Source organism: Astatotilapia calliptera, chromosome 10 (genome assembly GCF_964374335.1).
Source record: "Astatotilapia calliptera chromosome 10, fAstCal68.1, whole genome shotgun sequence".
In the NCBI taxonomy this organism is placed as follows: Eukaryota; Metazoa; Chordata; class Actinopteri; order Cichliformes; family Cichlidae; genus Astatotilapia; species Astatotilapia calliptera.
In genome coordinates this window covers 19,734,466-19,754,353 of record NC_137431.1, presented here as the reverse complement: position 1 = coordinate 19,754,353, position 19,888 = coordinate 19,734,466, and the positions used below count along the sequence as shown (strand labels likewise).

Genomic DNA, 19,888 nt, shown 5'->3' with positions numbered 1-19,888 from the left:
ATCAGATAACCCTCAGTTACTAGCAAAGGTATCAGGTTCACTGCTTTTCATGGTGTGTTGTTAAACATGTGCACAGCTATGACTGTATATGAGATCAGGCCTTGAATCTTTTCCTAACTGCTGAACTAAATCACTTGCTTCCACAGTCATTTATTCACAAGACAGTTTGGAAATCATAAAAATAACAACTTTCCTGGTATCATAGACATCGAAGAGGGCATGGAGAGTTGATCTATAGCAGACATATGGGAGGAAGTCAGAGCACTGAGAGATGGGGTGGTGGAGTCCAGTTTAGAGCTTGGGAACATGGAGGACAGACTAAAGGACAATGGCAAGAAGGTGAAAGTATTAAAAGCTGAGCCGACTAATCAAAAGGTAAATTAAACCCACACAAGAGAAAATTTTTCTGTTAAGCGTTAATATAAAGAAATTGGTGATATTTAAGCTACAGCTTCAGTTCATTTTAGCTGAAACATATGACCAACTACACTTTTATATAAAATTATACTTTAGGCCTCTAGGACATGTAATATTTGAAAATGCTTAAAAGGTTTCATGAAAAGAAAGAATGAAAACAAGGTAAGCAATTTCAGGTTGGTTACCAAAGAGTCTCTTTGTCTTTCTAGGACTGGGATTAAACACAGGTAATGCTAGGGAACTAAACCAGCTCCTTTCTTCTTTTCTCCTGAGAGCAGAGCTCCAGTGCTGTAGTAGGTGGGATGAGAGTGGGTCAGGCAGAAAAGGAGGTAAGTCTAGTAGCTGGCTTCCAATATCTTTCTACAGAGGGGAATGCACAGATGCATAACTACAGGCAAAGGATCCAGGAAGGGATAACTTTGGGACTGCCGACACTACTGTACTACAAGTGGACGATGACCATCTGGTAAGATCTTTAGGTCAATACCATGAACAGAGGTCTTAAACTCTGATATCAAGCATAAAAAAATCTGACTAACAGCTCTCATTCCAAAATCAAAATTGAACTCATCTTAATAACCATGATTAATCCCTATCAAATTTACAAAACTTTAGAGTCTGTATATATTTATATTTAATATGCACAGACTGAGTCAAAGTGAGATTGAATTTCTCATTTTCAAATCCATGATTGATCAGCTGGAGAGAGAAAATGCAGGTGATGATTTCATCTCTTCATTCATCACAGATACGTTACATAACTCATTTAACCCGATTTAAGATAAATGATGCATTCCCTTTTGTGTTAGAGAGGCCTTCTATACAACTCTGACAAATGACTTTTACACTAAACCCAACAAAACAGATATCACCCTGAAATTCAATGTGGGGTTCATCAACACTGGTGATTACAGAGGAGGGTTTGGGCCGCTGGGGAAAAAAGGTAAGTGGAGATGAGCTTTTTTGTTTCCCTTTTCCAGTATTCTGGGGGGGAAAGTCAACAAATTTTGAAATCTCAAAAATTCTGACTTAAATCTCAGAATTCTGAGATTAAAGTTAGAGTATGGATAAACAAAAAAAAAAGACGTTCCTGCTTTTTTTTTCTTTCTTCCAGTGGCCCTAATCCTCTTCCGTAGGTAATGCTTAAAATCCAGCTACAGGTAAATATTGGAAGAAATATTAGTATTACTAGGATTAGGGTTCTACTATTTCTGTTTTTACTGTGTGTGGTAACTCCTGATGTCTTCTAGGTGTAAATTTGATCCTGGCAGGCTTGGTGTTTCTTGCTCCCAGTTGGAGTTGCAGGTGGAGTTGTGCACAAGTGTCTCTCGCTGGTTTGCCTGTGGGTGGAGACTGACTTCCTGGATTTTCCCTTATGCACCCATTCTGAGTTAATCCATCAAGATCCTGCTATTTAAGGACTGGATGGTGCAGTTGCTCTCTGCCAGAGTTGATAAATAGGCTCTCTTTGAAGTTAGTTTACTAGTTTGTAACTTCACTTCTCTAAAAGCTGAACCAGTTTCCCAAGAATCCTGTTCTAATGAGGAATTTTGTAAACAATGTTAGTCACACTCACCTGAAACATCTTGCTGAACTCCAAACCTGAAAGAGGAAATCCCTACCCAAGTAAGGCCACTAAACCTGATCTCGGGATCCTTACACCTAGCACCCTTTAACTTTTCTCCTCTCTGGCAGTGACTCTGTTTGCAAGATCTTTATTGACTTTTAATTAAAATTTCAAAACTGCAGTGGGTATGTGCAGTCTGCTCTTTGAGTCTTCTTTTAGCCCAAACTTGACAACATAATGGTAATTGCTGTGATACAAATCTGTAAAACAGCATGTTGTAAAGTCTGAACAATCCCCTCTTTTCCCTTTTCCCCATGTCATTCCATTAAAAAAAAAATCCTTGAAATCCTGAAGTTCCATTTTGAAACCTTGTAATGAGGATGTGCCAGCAAGGGGTGTGTATTACCGAGAAACGCCACGCTAACTGGCTAATGTATTATCAATTATAAGTCATTAGCCAGTGACTCTACCCTGGGTAATCTGCCTTTTTGACATGTAATATGATCAAAATTTACTAAATGGACTTAATGTTGTTTTTTTTTCAGTGTGACCAATAATGACTGACAGCAGAAACTCAATGGAAAAGTGTTTACAGAGGCCAAGTCAGAGAACCGTTTTCCCATAGACTTCTACAATACCTGAAGTCTTTTTGCAACCACAGCTTTGTACTCCAGGTGTCATTACAGATGGGGGAAGTTTAGCTATGATAATGCAGGAAATGTTGGAGAAGCTGACTGGAAATGGGACATTAGCCTGGACTTTTAAGATTAGCCATTCTTATGGTTCTTTGTGCAGGCTGCTGGGGAATTCCCATGATGCACTCAGTGTTTCTTCTTCACTCACCTTTTTTACTTCTGGCATTTAATCATGAGCTATTATTAATCTCTGGCTCTCTTCAGTGTTACTTTGTCTTGTCTTCCTCCCCTCAGCTGATGGCCTCCACTCCCTGATCCTGGTTCTCACTAAAGTTTCTTCCTGTTAAAATTGAGTTTTTCCTTCCCACTGTTGCTAAAATGCTTGCTCATAGGGAGTCAAAGAATTGTTGTCCTTTTCTCTGTTTTCACTGTATTACTGTAAAGTCTTTACCTTAAATATAGGACACCTTGAGGCAACTGGTGTTGTGATTTGGTGCTATATAAATAAACCTGAATTGAATAGCCTGCTGACGTGATTTAATGATGTGAAAGGGTGAATTTTACTTGAAACTCTGTTTTTCACAAACCCTAAACAAGCAGTTTTAATGTCTAAGCCGAAGTGGGTAATCCAATGGCTGAACTTAAGTAAATTTTCATTTTCAATTTCAGTTTAAGTTTTAGTTTAGTTTTGTTTAACTATAATAAAGTTGGTTAGAGATCATGTTACTTTATTGTTTTCACTTTCATGTCATTATTCTTCCTGACGTTCGAGACAGATGATAAATCCTTTTAAAATAGAAGCCATTCCTGACAAAAGTTGGGAATAAGATGCAGCCCACCCAAGCCATCCTCAAATCCAAAGTAATTTTAAGCATGTTTGTTAGCAGCTAAGGCTGCTAGACAATACAATTGAATTTTCGAAAGCCTTAGTGATTAAAAATCATCAACCCTAAAGCTCATAAATAAGTCAAAACTTAATAACAGGGGAGTGTTTATTCATCCATTTATCATAATTTCATATGAAACAATGTGAGATAAGTAATGAGGTGAATAAAAGAAAGAGGCACTTCTCTTGGACTTAATTTATAAAATAACTCTCAGTCACACTAAAAGGAGTGAGCATAATGATGTGTGCTTCTCAGTGTGTGTTATGAAACATTATGTATGCACAGCTGTGACTGAATGAATTAATGTGTATGAAAGCAGCTTGAGTATTTTTTTCTCACCAGCACAAAGATCAGATCTTAAATCTTCTCCGAACCCGCGTTTCCCATTCACTTAGTTTGAAGCTCACATACAGTGCTGTGGAAAAGTCCTTTTTTGAATATTTGCCACACTAGACTAGTCACATTAGACAAAGATCAACTGAGTAAATACAAAATGCATTTTTTAAAGCGATTATCACCCCAACATATTATTTGTGAATAACCACATTTTGTGTAAAGCTGAATTCAATTTTGCCTGATGATTGCCAGACCTGTTCAAGAAGAGATAATCAAGAAATCGCTGCCTGGCGAGCGATCTAACGAAATTCAAGAGGAGATGAGAAACAAAGTCACTGAAGTCTGTTTTTTACTGTTATAAGAACAAAAAAACAGAATTTTGTTGTATTTGTTCTCACATGCCAATACAAAATAAGCTTCACATCTTCAGGTAGTCTTGATTTATTTTTGGTTTGCAGGCTGTTTTTTTTGGGGGGGGGGGGGGATCGTCTCAGAGGATTGTATTGTCTGTGCATCCGCAATGACTGAGTGCATCTGAAGGTTTTAAACTTACTATGCGTTACACGTATGTGGACTTGATTCACATAATCAGTATGTAAGCCATCGTGCAGGATGATTTTCACAACACTCCATCACAAAGGTTTAACACCCTCCTGTGGTCCTTGCTCTCTGGAATGGCAACTTGTTGGTATGAGTCTATTTCATTCTTCTTCCACAATCCCACTTCAGAAGTAAACTCACAGGGAGAGGCTTCAGCAGTGGTGGAAGTTGCATTTGGATCTCTTATTGCTCATAAGTAAACATAACATTAGAATGCAACAGTGGAAAAATACAATACATGCTACAGTCACACAAGGGAAAATGGTGGTTGGGAACCATTGCACAAAGAAAATTAGTGTGACCATTTGCAATGAACTTGCTGTCTTGTTCCCTTTTTAAATAGTTGCTTGACAAATGGAGAGCAGATGTAGGGTGAAGTTTGCAGATACATGCAATTAGTTTGTAATGATACAGCGAGTAACTGAGATAAAGCAGTCAAAATCCCAATTCTCTTTCAAACTGCTTAATTACTTGCAGCCAGAACCCCACAGAAATTCAGACATTCCTCCACAAATAGTGACATGGTTGCTGTGATTTAACTGTAGAATGATATGAGGGCTTGACAGCTTTGATTTTAAATAGGAATAGAACCAGTCGGCAGCCAGTTATGTCAGGTATCCTACTGCAGAGAGACGTGACACAGATGAGACACACCCATCAGCACAGGCTGACTCAGACTGGTTGCAACATGTTTGTCACAGTTTTTAAATTCGACTTCCAAACCTTTGCCAGTTTCTCTGAGAGTGATTGCGGTGCATCTGAATTGGACTGCAATTCTTTGGAAACAGGTTCATCGACAGTGGTCCCCAGCTTGTCCTCTGGATGAACAGTTTAAACTGTTTAAATTCCAGGTTTGCTCAGGTGAAGTTCATTCTATACTTTCTTCATTGTTAGCTTAACAATGCTCTTTAATTTTTAAACTGATCGTATCTGAATTTCAACACAGGACTTGCATTGCAGATTTTCTGTTTCCTTGCTGCAGGGTTTCCCCGGCTTTTGTTTGTTTTTACTTTCATGCAAAGGAAGCTGAAATGAGGTGATCTGGTTGTTTCATAGTAATATATATTTAAAAAAACAAAAACCCTGAAACATACCTTTATTATTACTATAGGGGCTTTTGTCTCATTGACAATGATAGATCTGCCAGGATGAGATTATGATTACACAGAAAAAAGGATTTTCAAAGAACTAAAGAAGAGTGCGGGAGATAAGTTGGTGGTGAAGGAGAGGGTTTCCTTCACAGGGATTCATCACAGCGTGGTGTCCAGCAGCCACAGGAATATCAGATTTGGGAGAATGAGTATCATTCAGAGAGTTCATTTTGCCTGGAGATTGGATTTTTACCTCTTTAACTCTGGACACCCTGAGACTGTTTCTTCCATCTGTTTTAACTGCGATCTGTCCCACGGCATTTGGCACACAGATTAGAGTAAGAGTGGAGAATGGGCAAGGGTACATTTAGAGACTGTGAATTGCATTCAAGGCAGGGCTGACTGGAGAGGAAGGGACACGAGATATAAAGGAGTGAAATCACGTTCTACACGGCGAGAATGAGCGAATAGGCCTTTGAAGGGGTTTTGCTGTGAAGGCATTTAAAAGAGTGAAATAATTGGATGCTGGAGGCCTCGTCTCAGCAAAAGCAGGAATGCAAACCTCATTCTTTCCATGAGTGTGCTGCATGTGAAGGAGGCAAAGTGAAAGGTGCTGTCATCCAACGAAATTGCAAACAAGAGGTTTTAATATTATCTTTTCCCATTAGACCATATATTCAATCTAAACAAAATCATTTTTTTCTGCAAAATTTGATCTTGGGAAAAAGCCAAGTTATCCACAGGTATCAAGGGATGTACACAGTGTATTGCTTTTTCCCAGATATTGATTTTTTTTCCATCCTTTCATGGCTATTCTGCTTTGAGCAGCCATGTGCTGCCCTGCTTTGTATCATCCTGGTGAACCTGATGATAAACGAATGAATTCCTGAGAAAGAAATGGAATCAGAACACTTGAATGTAATCCTGTGACTTACTCTAGCAGCAACTGGGCTGTGGTTTATAGAACAATACAGCAAGGACGGACAAGTTCATCTTTATTCATCCTTTTTCTGCTGATGACAACTGACTGAAGCTGAGCTTAGGTTATTTAACCCATTTCATTCAAAAGTATCACTGTTGAACACGTTAAGATTGAAGTAGTGTTGCAGTGTTGGTTGATTGGTCTCTAACCTGCAGATATATGCCTCATCTGCAGCGGCTACTGAATACAGACACCAACAATATTTATTTAGCGTAACTGTAAGTCATACTTTATATTCTCCAACTGTAAAAAATTATTAGCTTATAAACCAACGTTTAAAAAGAATGTTGAAATGTGAGTCATTGGCTTTTTTCTATCAACTGATACCCTGTCCTCTTAATTTTTTTGAACATCAGTAGTGGTAGTGAGCATGATGGAAAAACATGCACTGGCCACTGTTCAGCTGCATGTTAATGCAAATATCTCATTAGCCACACATATGACAACAGAAACTGTTGATCTCCTGGGATTTTCCCACACAACCCCCTCTAGGGTTTACAGAGAATGGTGGAGAAAAGAGAAAATATCCAGCGAGCAGCAGTTTTCTGGGCGAAAATGCCTTGCTAATGCCAGAGACCAGAAAAGGATGGCCCAACTGATTTGAGCTGACATGAATATGGCAGTAACACAAATAACCACTCATTACACCCAAGATATGCACAACACATTGAACCCTAAAGCAGATACATCAGCTGAAGTCTAGACCAAGTGCCACTCCTGTCAGCTAAGAACAGGAAACTGAGGCTACAATTCACACAGGCTCACCAAAATAGCACCGTAAAAAACTGCTTTCTCTCTGAGTCTTGACTTCCTCTGCAGCATTCGGATTGGTAGGGTCAGAGTTTTCCATAAAGGACAAATGCATGAAAGCATGGATCCATCCTGCTTGTATCAGCAGTTCAGGCTTATGGCGGTGTTATGTTCTGGGGGATATTTTTTAACTGATATCCAAGAAGTTATCAGTTAAAACTGAAAATTAGATATGTAATATGAAGCAGTAACAGGCACAATTTTTATACATGTGTATATATTTTCTTGACACAGTTTGCACCCTTTAATACAAACTGACCATCATTTCAATGCCACAGTCTACCTAAGTATGACTGCTGTATGTTTTTTGAATTTTGACAGTTAAACACAAAATACTATTGATATTATCACATGTTGACTGTCTAGTCAGTAGTATTTTAATCTTTACTTTGTTGCTGACTGGTGATAGTCATGAAGACACCAGGCACACAGATACAACTGCAGTATCAACAGCACACACACAAACAGGCAAAGCAAAGGAAAATATAAATATATCCCAGAGTATTTGCATAAACATGTTATGCATGTGTGTGTGTATTTTGGTGTGTCTTTCTGTGTGTGCACCATTTCTCTGTACCTTGCAAGGTCAATGCTGTTCATCAGTCATCTAGGCCATTGGGATTCCTCTAATCTGTCAAAATCTGGCATCACTTGACTCCATGGAACAAGTGACAGATGTAGACTTTCTGTTTTATACCTAAAGGGCTTGTTTCAATGCAATTTATATGCGTGGTTGTGCGTTACTTTTCTTCCGTCTGTGGTTTGCTGAGACAAACCTATTTATGAGTATTTCATTTGTGATACTGCAATCACTGCAGCCGCAGAGCGGACTAAACAGGAAGGAAAATGAGAGCTTCGTGTTCCATTTAAATTGACACAGAGGGTACAGCTAAGGAAACCAATGATTTTCTTGTGGTCTAAATGGGCCGTTACAGAGCCTTTTTGGTGCAACTAAAAAAGAGGGTCTTCTTTAGCTGATAAACTTTGTCAATGAGATGCAAATCCATGCAGTACTGAGGAGAAAAAGAGCCAGCGGAGCTGGGCAACTTCACACACACACACACACACACACACACACACACACACACACACACACACACACACACACACACACACACATAAAAGCCTGACTTTCTTCTTCAAACATGCATGCGTTTTCTGAGACACTGCATCGTAAAAATGTCTGCCTGCTTGATCAGTCACTTAGTGATTCACACACCATCAGTGTCATCTGCAGCTACACAAAGCCGTCTGGGCAATCCTAAGCACAAATTGAATCAAGCCAATCATCCTCACAAAATCCAATCATTCTGCAATACAGATATGCCATGTGGGGCTTTATTCAATAAAAGAGGAATTATATTCCAAAACATGATATATCCATTTCAGATTTAAAATATATAACCAAAAGTTTCAGTTAACTCAGAGGGGTTGATGAGATTTAATTTGTAAATGCTATTATCACAATCAATGTTAAATGTTCCTGGAGGTAAATCCAGCAGAGCTGCAGTTACAAAAGCAATTAGTGTAAATTAGAAAAGCTTTAGTGTAAAAGCTTTAGAAAAGTCAACACTTTGAAACTTGAGGATTCATAGAATTTGTGCCATTTTGTCTTCGGTAACGAGGGCCTCAGCCTGGGAAGACAGGCAATTACTGTGACACCGACTCGAACATCAGTGAGTGTAAAACCATTTTGTCACTCCTGCTTTTGATGTGTGACTAATTTTATGGATCTGAAAACACAATGTATTTTTGTTTACTTTTTTTTTTTTTTAAATAGTGGCTGTGAAATATTAAGCCAAAGATAAATCATAAGTCATAGAGAAATGCTCAGTGCAAAATATAAGTCAATAAATTTCCAGAGACTCACCCACACAACATGTCTGAATTTACAGTATAAGAATGTTTCTAAAAGAAATACATACATTTCTTGATATGTTTGGAATATAGCCTTGGGTTATTTGACAATGAGGTAGAGGTCTTTCCATATTTGCAGTTGCGAAGAAAAGTAATGGAGGAAAAGATACAGTAGAAGTTCAGTGTGTAACAATTTTTGGTAGTTACACATGTTGACCCTGGAAAGTGAAGCTATATGCCATGCAATATGAGTATAAGATTAGTGTGCTCATAACCAATGTTGGGATTGTTGCTCATGTTATAACACACTACTTGTTACTTTTTAAAAAAAAAAAGTAATTCAGTAAGTTACTCAATTCCTTGACAAAGAGTGTAACTTATTATACTACGTATTACGTTACTTTTGTGTTACTCCATAAGATAACATAATAATTTATATGAACAATGAAAAATCATTTTGCAGCTCTTTGGTTTAAGAGAATAGCTCTAAAATACACTGTGACATAATTACAAGTAAAAATTATAAACTTTAGGCTACATTTCCACAGACCAACACAAATCTCTGTCCTATATGATCTTTCTTTCAGCTTTAGCATATGAACACAAAAATGACAACACAAATTGGTTGAAAAGACTTCTAAATGATCACCACAATGAATTTACTTTTACCCCCGCCACACGTACACACACACACACACACACACACACAAATGTCAGTGTTTGCCGATTAAAAAACGCTGTATAGTCACATATAATTTTCCTCCTCCCAGAACAATCGGCTGATTGTAGTGTAAGTGTGCAGGAAGAATAATTCAGATTCAGATAATTGAAGAGCCTTTGTAACACAAGCAATGACATCATTCTGACTTAAAGTAATCACTGAATTTAGTACAGTAATGTGTTACATTACTGCATTACTTAAAAGATTTCATATGAGCAATGTCTTACTTTGGAATGTGTTACACCCAAGACTGCTAATAACAGTGCAATACTTCATTGGAAATGCAATACACTGCAGACTAAATGGTTTCTATCTTGACTTCATAGAGGGGCCAACTCTCAGTTTTCATCCAGTCACTGGAAAATGTGTCAGTGAAGATGGTGTTGCCAATGCTACCACTAGTATTGGCTAGATAGCCACGCATTGCTAGGTAGTTGCTTTCTAGCAATGGCATTTTGTGTGTTGTCTGGATAAATTGTACTTGATGTAGAAGAATTTAGGGTAACACGTGTAGCTCAAACTGAGGCTAAACAAGTTGTAAATCTTCACAAAAAACATCACAATGAAATGTTGCTGTAGATATTTAGTGCAACTTGTCATGTTTAGAGAGTTTGACATACCATTATCCTGTATGAATGTACCCACTGTGATGGTAAAAAAAACAATTTGTTTCTCATCAAAGAACAGCAAACAATGTCTCAAATGAGAGATACTGGTTTTATAACCCTAAAAAGGCAATTATTATGTATGTGTAATAGACACACCGGTCCACCGTGTCCATTTCACAGTTTGCCTCTCCAAAGCATGAAATGTACACGCATGCAGAAGTTGCAGTAAATTGCTGTAAGCTGCAGTAACAGTAAAAAGAAAGTGTTTAAACAGACATTATTAACACATTTACATGTAAATACATATTAGCTGCAAATGTTTTTCGCTCACTACCGGCTTCTTGTCTTCAAATATATTATCTGCCCCTGCTGGTAATGCAACTTCTGTATGCAATAATGTGGTTTTTGAAAACATGTCCATATCTAAATGGACACGGTAGACCGAAGTGTCTATCACAGGCTTTGTCGTGATAGTGCTGCTTGGTTGTGTTTAACTGTTACTAGTGTTACGGCCCTAGCAGGGCCTCCTCCTGAAGTTGCCTGTGTGGGCGTGTCCTACCAGCTCTCCTTTTCCTTTTCTTCTCCCTTTTCAGATCCCGGACGAGCCCCCACTTGTTATGTTCCCCTAAAAGGTTCCAGGCTGTCAGGGGGGGAAGGCAGCTGTACAAGAGAAAAAGGTGGCACCTAAGGCAGGAGAGCTGGTAGGACACGCCCACACAGGCAACTTCAGGAGGAGGCCCTGCTAGGGCCGTAACACTAGTAACAGTTAAACACAACCAAGCAGCACTATCACTATTGTAACACTAGATTTTCATCCTTATGTGGCAGCAATATTAACTGAAATTTCTGTAAATAATCAAAATTAAGTGCTAATAAGTGCTATTAAGTGCTATTAAATACTAGGGGTGTGCGATACTGCATATATTGGTATCAATCCAATACCAAGTAAATACAGGCCAGTATGGCCGATACCGATACTTTTCAATAGTACCGGTATCGTCATTGAATTGATGCGTCATTGAATTGCTAAATCTCAAATAATTTTCATGACCTGAAGTGTTTTTTATGATGTTTACTTTTATTATTATTATTATTATTATTATTATTATTATTATTATTATTATTATTATTGTTGTTGTTGTTGTTGTTATTATTATTATTATTATTATTATTATTATTATTATTATTATTATTATTATTATTATTATTATTATTATATAGTTAAAACCCAGGACATATTAGGACAAAGTTTATAATTAAATAGAAAATGCTTTATTATCAATTTTTTTTTAGAAGACTTAAATAAAAAGTGCACGCAAACCAGTAAACAAATTAAAACAAACAAGTACTGTTGAGAAACTATAATACAAAACTTACAATTAAAATGCTCAACAACAAAAACAACAACTGGTGAAAATATAAATAATATGTAAACAACTTACACAGACTGAAACAATGAAAAGATGTCCAAGTTGCAATTTCTTCACTTGCAACTCTTTTAGTGAACCAGAGACCTGAGTCTTTTCTTGTTTTCAATTATTTAAACAACAGCACATAACAATATGGATGATACTTTATGACACACTACTGAGAATGAAATGAATGTTATCTGTGTTCCTGCATGCACTCAGGGGGCGCTATGATCTCTCCCACTCACTGAAAACAACCTGTATGGTCACTGCTCATTGTTCGGAGGTCATACTGTGTTTTGCTTTGCTCCGCAGATCTTGTGAAGTGGATGGCTCTGTCAGATTAGATATTGATTTCATGTGTGAGCTTATGTAGTCTTATTTTTCCGGTCTCCCTATAATCAGGTTACCTTAATAGCCTTATAGTTTTTGTAAGCTGCAGGTCATTCTTTGATAGCAAGTAGCTCGAGGCATGTTGGTAATTAGCCAGCAGATTGTTAAATATTTGATGTCTTTTTTCTTCTGTGAGTGATGTGAGTGAGTGAGTGAGTGAGTGAGTGAGTGTGTTGCACTGAGGAAATATTAATGAATCAATTCTCGTTTACGTGGACGGACTCTGAATTTGAAGGTGGACTTTTTTTCTTTTTATCTGTTACACTGCTCACCAGCAGGAGGTGACATTGTTAATTCAATGGCGGATCAATGGGACAGGATACTGCCAAACCAGGGGATAATTAGACATCTTGCATCATCAGGTGTTTATTGAATACATTTTATTGATTACTTATTTTGAAGGCTAAAATGTGGGGAGGATAAGGATCCATTTTTCAATGTGAAACACATGAACTGCCACATAAAAGTTTATTTGGACTTTTTTCAGTTTAATAGTTTCAGGGTCTATAAAAGCTCTCAATCATTTTTGGAAATTTTAGCGATGAAGTAAATGTCCAATAATTTATTTTTATTATTCAACAAAGTCTAACTCTTTGCCCACTTTTATACTCTATTATTGCCATGCTATCAAATCTCTGAAATTAAATACAGACTGTACACTTTTACTGCATTTTCTGTGTATCTTCTGCTCTGAAAGGGAATAGTCCAGAATAATTTATTTAGAAATCATTACCTAGCTTCCTCAGTATTTCCTTGAGCTTAGATATTTTCAGTCTGTAACATGATGCATTTGATCCCCTTAGTTGGCCTTCGTGTTAAAAACTTCACCTGAATGAATGAATAGGTTATAGTGCACTATGATGTCTGCGGCTGAGCCTCTGATGATTAGATTTATGAAAAGTTTTTATTATGAGAATGTAGCTACAGCACAGCAGAAGGGAGTTGTTAATGATATTAATTCCTTTTAGGGAAAAGAAATTCACAAGCAAAGACCTTAACTCAGTAGTGTGCATATTATTAGACATTAAATGATGTTAACAATCTGGATAATTAGTAATTGTTAAAAGGCAAGTAAGATAAAGAGGGGAAGCCGCTGAGTTAGGCTGGTCAGATTACAAGGTCGAAAAGAAAGATGAACTTCCAAGATATTAAGTGATTCTAGACACTCAACTTCTATAACCAGGAAAATTACAAATTTATAGAGAATGATCCAAATCAGTGCAAGTTTTTGTGAGCGTTTTGCTGCTTCTATGCTAATCAAGGTTGCCCTATATACTACATCCAGGGAATAGGCATACTCTCTAACATCAGACATTACAGAAGCACTGCCGTTCTCGGCTTTCATATATGGCTTCACCTAAGGCAATTTAGATTAAAAAAAAAACACACACACACACACATGTGCAACTTTATTTTCATATATTGCCATTTACAGGTCCCCAAGAGAGGTAATCAGACTTTGATATGTAAAACTGGTGGAGTTACCCTTTAACTGTAATATATGATAATTACAGTAACTTAACTGTACTGCACCCTGATTGTTTCTATATTAGCGGTGGATCCAATGTGCACTGTGAAGGGGGTGACCTATACTGATAAATAATCATCCTGCTCCACGCTTTAACATTTTCCATTTCATTATTTTGGTTTAATGTTTGTTTTCTCACTCTCAGTGGTGTGATCAGCAAAATTTTCCATCGACACAGGCAGCTGTTTTCAGCACAAAAAGAACAAACCCCCCAGTATCCCCCTGTATACTACCTGCTCAGCACCATACAGCAGACAGACTTAATGACTCGCTGGTGATCATGTGGAGCATTTAGTAGCCAAAGAGATATATATTTCTCTCAAGAGACCAAAAACAGAGATAAAAGCGAGAGAGCGCTGAACTTACTTTTCCCAGGTGGGCAGAAAGATGACTTCAAATGAATGCTTATGAATGCTTATAGTGCTCTGTGTCTATATATATATATATATATATATATATATATATATATATATATATATATATATATATATATATATATATATATATATATATATATATATATATATATATATATCAGACACAGACAGACACAGCTGTTTACAATGAAAGCCACCCACTTATATGATTACATCAGCCACAACACTGAAACCTCTGACATATCAACAAAATAACACGTTCTGTTTGAAAGCCTGTAGCCCAGGTATGTACCACCATCCTAAAACACTTTCATATTCATAATCCTCTTTACAGCCTGCACAACATGCACAACAAATTCAGGCCTAAACAACCCACTTTAGATCACATCTTGAACTAATTGCAATCAACCACATATAATATGTTAATATAGAAATGTAGCCACCGTTATAGAATTGCAAAAATATGTGCCTTAGATTGCAAAGTGTACAATACAGGAGAGACATTTTCTCAAAGTGCAGAACTGAATTGCACAAGTTGGCATCACTAACTGTCAGTGCAGAGTCTCCTTGACACATTTCCATTTGTTTTGCAATTTGTGACTGGAATCATGCTTTAAAACTAGCTGCACAAGCTAATGTGTGACATCTCTTTGCTTCCAAAGAGAGATAAAAGGGATGTCTGACCTGCATAGCGCCCTCCACTCTAAAATCAGTGTTTTTCTCAACTGCTGTTGATGCACTAATTTACTGTTGACTGAAAAGCTTGGTTATTACTGCGATAACTTATCAGCTAAGGGGGTCTTTAACCTTTTTATTGCAGAATTGTATGATTTCATTTTACTTAAAGTTTTAGTAGAGTTGTGCTGAGGACGTACAGTGTCCTTTTTGGTCTGGCCTGAACCCGTGGCCCCTCCATAACACTGTGATACTGTGTCCAAGGTACTGGCCTCAAAACAAACCTGACTAACAGAGGCTCCACCCCATCACTGTCAGGTTCTCTCAGTGCCAAACATCGCAGGACACCTCCAGACATCTTGTGTCCATGAAGTAACAGTTGAAGTTCTGAGTGGGACCTATAAAATATTAAACAATACTAATTTTAATATCGTGTCTAATCGCTCTATATTGTGTTATTGCAATTAAAGTCTCCTTTATGCCAAACTGTGTTTACAATTTCACAAATTACTAATTACATTAGGGGATTGTCGGAGCTGCCAGAGCCACAGTTTCAGCTGTCTGCTTTAAAAAATGATTTGGAATGAACAAAGACAATTTGCAGAAGATGAGTCAGCAGACAAAGCTGCAGAATGATAGATGTTTGCACAGAACAACAAGCTGCAGCTCTGGCCTCTGTTGTCAGAGGCTGGTGCGAGAGGAGGATTTTTTCCTTATCTCTGAAAACATAAAATGCTTGTGCGCATTTGCGCTGTCAGAGTTTGAAGATGCCATCTAAAATAGATCTGTACTTATCTATATGTAACACTTTTCAAAAACGTGTAAATAAAATCAAAAGATATGGATGTGGTGGTGGTGGTGGTGGTGGGGGGGGGGGGGGATCAGGTGCTGCTTATCTTTAAGAGATTTCAGTAGATTTGACTGAGAGACTGAGGGTGAGGAAGTGTATGTGTGTATGCTCATGTCATAGGGAAAGAAATGTATCACATTTACTGTTGTTTAAAGGTTAAAATAAGCTAATATCTGGGTTAGAGTTAAGCTAAGAGTTACTTTTACTGTACCAAGTACTGCTTATGGCTTGAATGAGCATATGTCTCCAGAAAATGAATATAAGCCAATGTAATGTCCTTTGAAAAGATGGAAGCCGTGTGTGTGTGTGTCTGATTTGGCACAGCCTCATAAATCCTTGGGCTGTTCATCTTGTCATCTGAGATTTGGCAGCTTCTCCCTGTTTGTGTATGTATATTTAGATATTAAAATGTGTGTGTATGTGTGCCTCTGTGTGTCTTGATATGTGCTGGTGGTCTAAGTATGCTAATACTCTCTCTTTTTTTTTCTCAATTATGCTTTTGCTCTTTCTCTGTCTCACACAAAAACCCCTGTCTCATGCACTTGTGGTTTTCCCTGCTTGTCTATTATGGCCTAGTTCCTCTCTAATCATGTGACCAGCAGGTAAGAGAGTGGGAGAACTGCAGGTCTAATGATGCCAAAGGGCACTGCAGGCCCCGGGGTGGAATGGGGCGCTGCTCTGCTTTCTTTGGCCTCTTGAGAATCCTCTTGTCGGTAATTACAAAAACTCTGGTGTGTGTGTTTCTCTGTGTTTGATAGGTAGATTTTTGTTTGCACTTCTAACAGAGAATATCCAGGCCCGAGCTGTTCTCCGCTTTTAGTCTAAACCTCCAGTTGTTGTGTATTTGTATATTAAGTGCTTTACATTTGTGAACAAAATGGAACACACTCTGCAGCAATAAAATCCCTGTTGCAGATGTACTTATGTCCTTTTATGGCATTTTGCAGACACTCATCAATTTAAAGAGTGGAATTTCTTACTAAAGTGCACTCTGACTGGACTTTTAAAGAACTACAGTTGCTTTGTGAAGGGACTGAATTAAAAAGTGATATCTGAATGTCTTTAGCAGCATTACAAATCCCTCTAGACTCAACAGAGAACACAATCGCATGCTAATTGTAGAGAATGTAAAAATTATTCACTTTTCTCATTACATTACTGAGGGCTGATGGGGCTAACACAGAGGTCCAAAGCCAGCGATTCTCATCTACAATTAGAGTGAGAAATCTTAACATTGTAATTTCATTAGCAAACAGCAGATTAGCTCCACATTAACAGCTACCTGCTTCATTTAGCACTGCAAAGGTTTTGTCTACACAGTGATCCCATAGGCAACTGGATTTTGTATTTGAAATGAAAAAATAAAACCTGCATTATCCAGAGCTGTAAGCTCGGGATAGTAACAGAATACATGCACTGGTCAGTTATAAAAGCTCTCTGCAGAAGATCAGAGTCATTTTAGTATAAATGTTTAGTGTGCTTCCCGAATGCAATGCAACCAATTTAGCAATATAAAATGTATTCTGTTAGGCTGCCTACCCACTCTTCAGCAAAGTCAGACAGTTATTACTTTGTGCCGGTACAGAAATAAAAGATATGTCTCCTTCTAAAACATCTGCTCTGTGACCTCAGCTTTACCGTTAAAGGAGAGCACAGAGGTTGTACTGCAAACTTATTTCCATTCATATAAGGGTCAGGATGAATGTATATCAGAGGTGGAAATGACTAGCAAGCAAGACATATGTTCAGTTGTATCCTTCTGGCTAAATCAGGGTGTCAAACATGCGGCCCCTGGATAACAACTGGCCCTTCTTAATAGTCCAACCTGCCCAACTGTAGGGTTTTGCAAGATCCACTAGTGCAGATAAAGAGAGCATCATTTTTTAACTTTTCTTTTTACTTTGCATTGGATTGTCTTGTTAAGATTAACTCACAAAATGCTCTCTCAGTTTTTAAATTCATCCAGACCAGAGGTCTCAATGATTGTCTGTTTTTCAACTGTACCCATGGCCTGCCACACCACAGCAAACTAAGACGTTTAAGTCAAGAAGCCATGCGTACAGATTTCTTTAAGTAAAGTTTCTGCAGAACGAGTCAAATGTGAAAAAACTATTAATAACATACAGTTCTGTGCAAAAATGTTGAGTGACCCTTTACATCTTTTATTTTTTTCTAGGGAAATAGGACATATTTTTATTCAAACATGTGCAAACAAACAAGTAAACACAGCAAAAACAGAGTTTGTACAATTCTAGTTTTGAAAGGCCATTTGGCATGTACACCTTTATTCTTCAACACAGACTGGGCTCTCTTAGCCACACTTTCTTGTAATTTCTGGCACATTTTAATAATAATTCTCAAGGCTTCCTAAAGGACATTGGATGTTTTCTGCCTTTGTTTTGTTCTCTGTCGAGATGATTGCACGCGGCTTCAATAATACTGACTGATCATGACTGATAGCGCTCTATTCGGTGTTTTTCTATCCAGGTATGCTTTTACTGCATCTGCACTATGTTTAGGATCACTGTCATGCTGAAAAATGATCCTTTTCAGCTTTTACCGTATGGTGGATCAAAATCAGACTGTGAATTTCTGTGTTCATAATTCCATCAATTTGGACAATTTCCGACAGACGGATGTTGAAAATTACTGTTGTAATTCTCTGGCACCTTATGTACATATTGACCATAACTTGAACAAAAAATGTAAAATTTGAATTGTTCACTCTATAAAAGCTGTTGCCAATGATTTTTTGTCCTGTTCTTGTGTAATTTGGAATTTGTCCTCGTTTCCCTTCCTTACCGATGGTTTCTTGACCATTTCTGATGAGGTTTCAGTGAAAAATAGATGGATCAACTGAGGGAACAGATACATTTCTCATGTAGGTCTCTGCTAGATTTTTTCCAATTATTTCTTTCTGATACTGTTGATCTGCTGTAGATAGATTTTTAGACGTGTCACTTCTTTGTCCTCTGCTTGTCCAAAGTTTCCTGCTTTTATGTTTGTTTGTTTTTAATTGTGGTCTACACACCATGCAGAGATATGCCAAGTTTTCAGGTAATAGCTCTACGAGAATCACCTTGTTGGTGTAAAAGTACTATTTCATGTCTGTCAAACTGTGTTATCTGTAAATTTGTTGTAAATTTAACTAAAAAAATAGGAATAAATGATACAAATGATTGCAACATGCTGGTAATGAAGTGATTACAGATACAATTTAAAAGTAATTCTTTGCAAAGTTTTCTCTTTTTATGCTTGAAGGATTCATAATTAATAAACAAAATAGTAAACAAAACAAAATAAACAACATACCTCTGAAATTGCCAGGTACAAAAGTGAAAACATGAGTGAAAAAGCAAAGAGAAAACTTCGAAAGAATATCACAACTGCTGCTCAAGAGCACTTTAAAAATCATTAGAAAGTCTGGCTCCTTGGATACAAAACATAAAGAAATGATGGCTCAAGTCATGTACCGTACTGTAATTGTCAAGTCTTTTTGTCATTAACACTTCTCATACTTTTCATCTATTGCTGTGTAAACAGATATATAATTAAATTAGATTTTTTTTTGTCAAACGGTACTTGAAATTGTTTACACTAAAGAATGAAACATTTTTTATTATATCGGTAGGTTATTATGCAGCAGTTTTAGTCTGGCAAGGCAGAAGACCTAACCCCTCCCCTGGGCTAAATAGTCAATAGCAGGGATTATTCAATAAAAAAATAAATACATTAAAAAAAACTCTTTTGCTCACAGTTCTCCTGAAAATAGCCGTGACAAAAAGAGTAAAGCGAGGGTGTTCAGGTGCTCTCGTTTGGTTGCTCTTCAGTTTGCTGTCATGCTAATGGGAAGCATCTCTCCATATTAAGTGCGCCCTTGATCTTGTCGTCCTTCCACCAGTGTGTTTCTGAATCACATTATAATTACACACAAACATGTACACACACGTGCATTTTAAGCTCACAAATCCACGCACGTGCACAAACAACAACACGCACACACGCCCATTCACCCAGCCTTGTTTTATGTTATCCAAAGTCCAATCACCTCATTCACTCAAACTCTATCGGATCCACTCGCTTATCATTTCCCCATTCTTTCCACATTACGTCGCTGGCTCATGGTCTCTCTTTTATGATGAAGC

General features: G+C 37.5%; 1 long non-coding RNA gene across 1 annotated transcript; it reads left to right on the top strand.

The window, feature by feature from the left end:
• The first annotated feature begins 1,221 nt into the window (after positions 1–1,221).
• On the top strand, positions 1,222–1,800 carry LOC145431412 (uncharacterized). The gene is made up of 3 exons (XR_013911719.1): positions 1,222–1,360; positions 1,532–1,577; positions 1,668–1,800. It is a non-coding gene; the product is annotated as an uncharacterized LOC145431412 (long non-coding RNA).
• Positions 1,801–19,888: the final 18,088 nt, after the last annotated feature.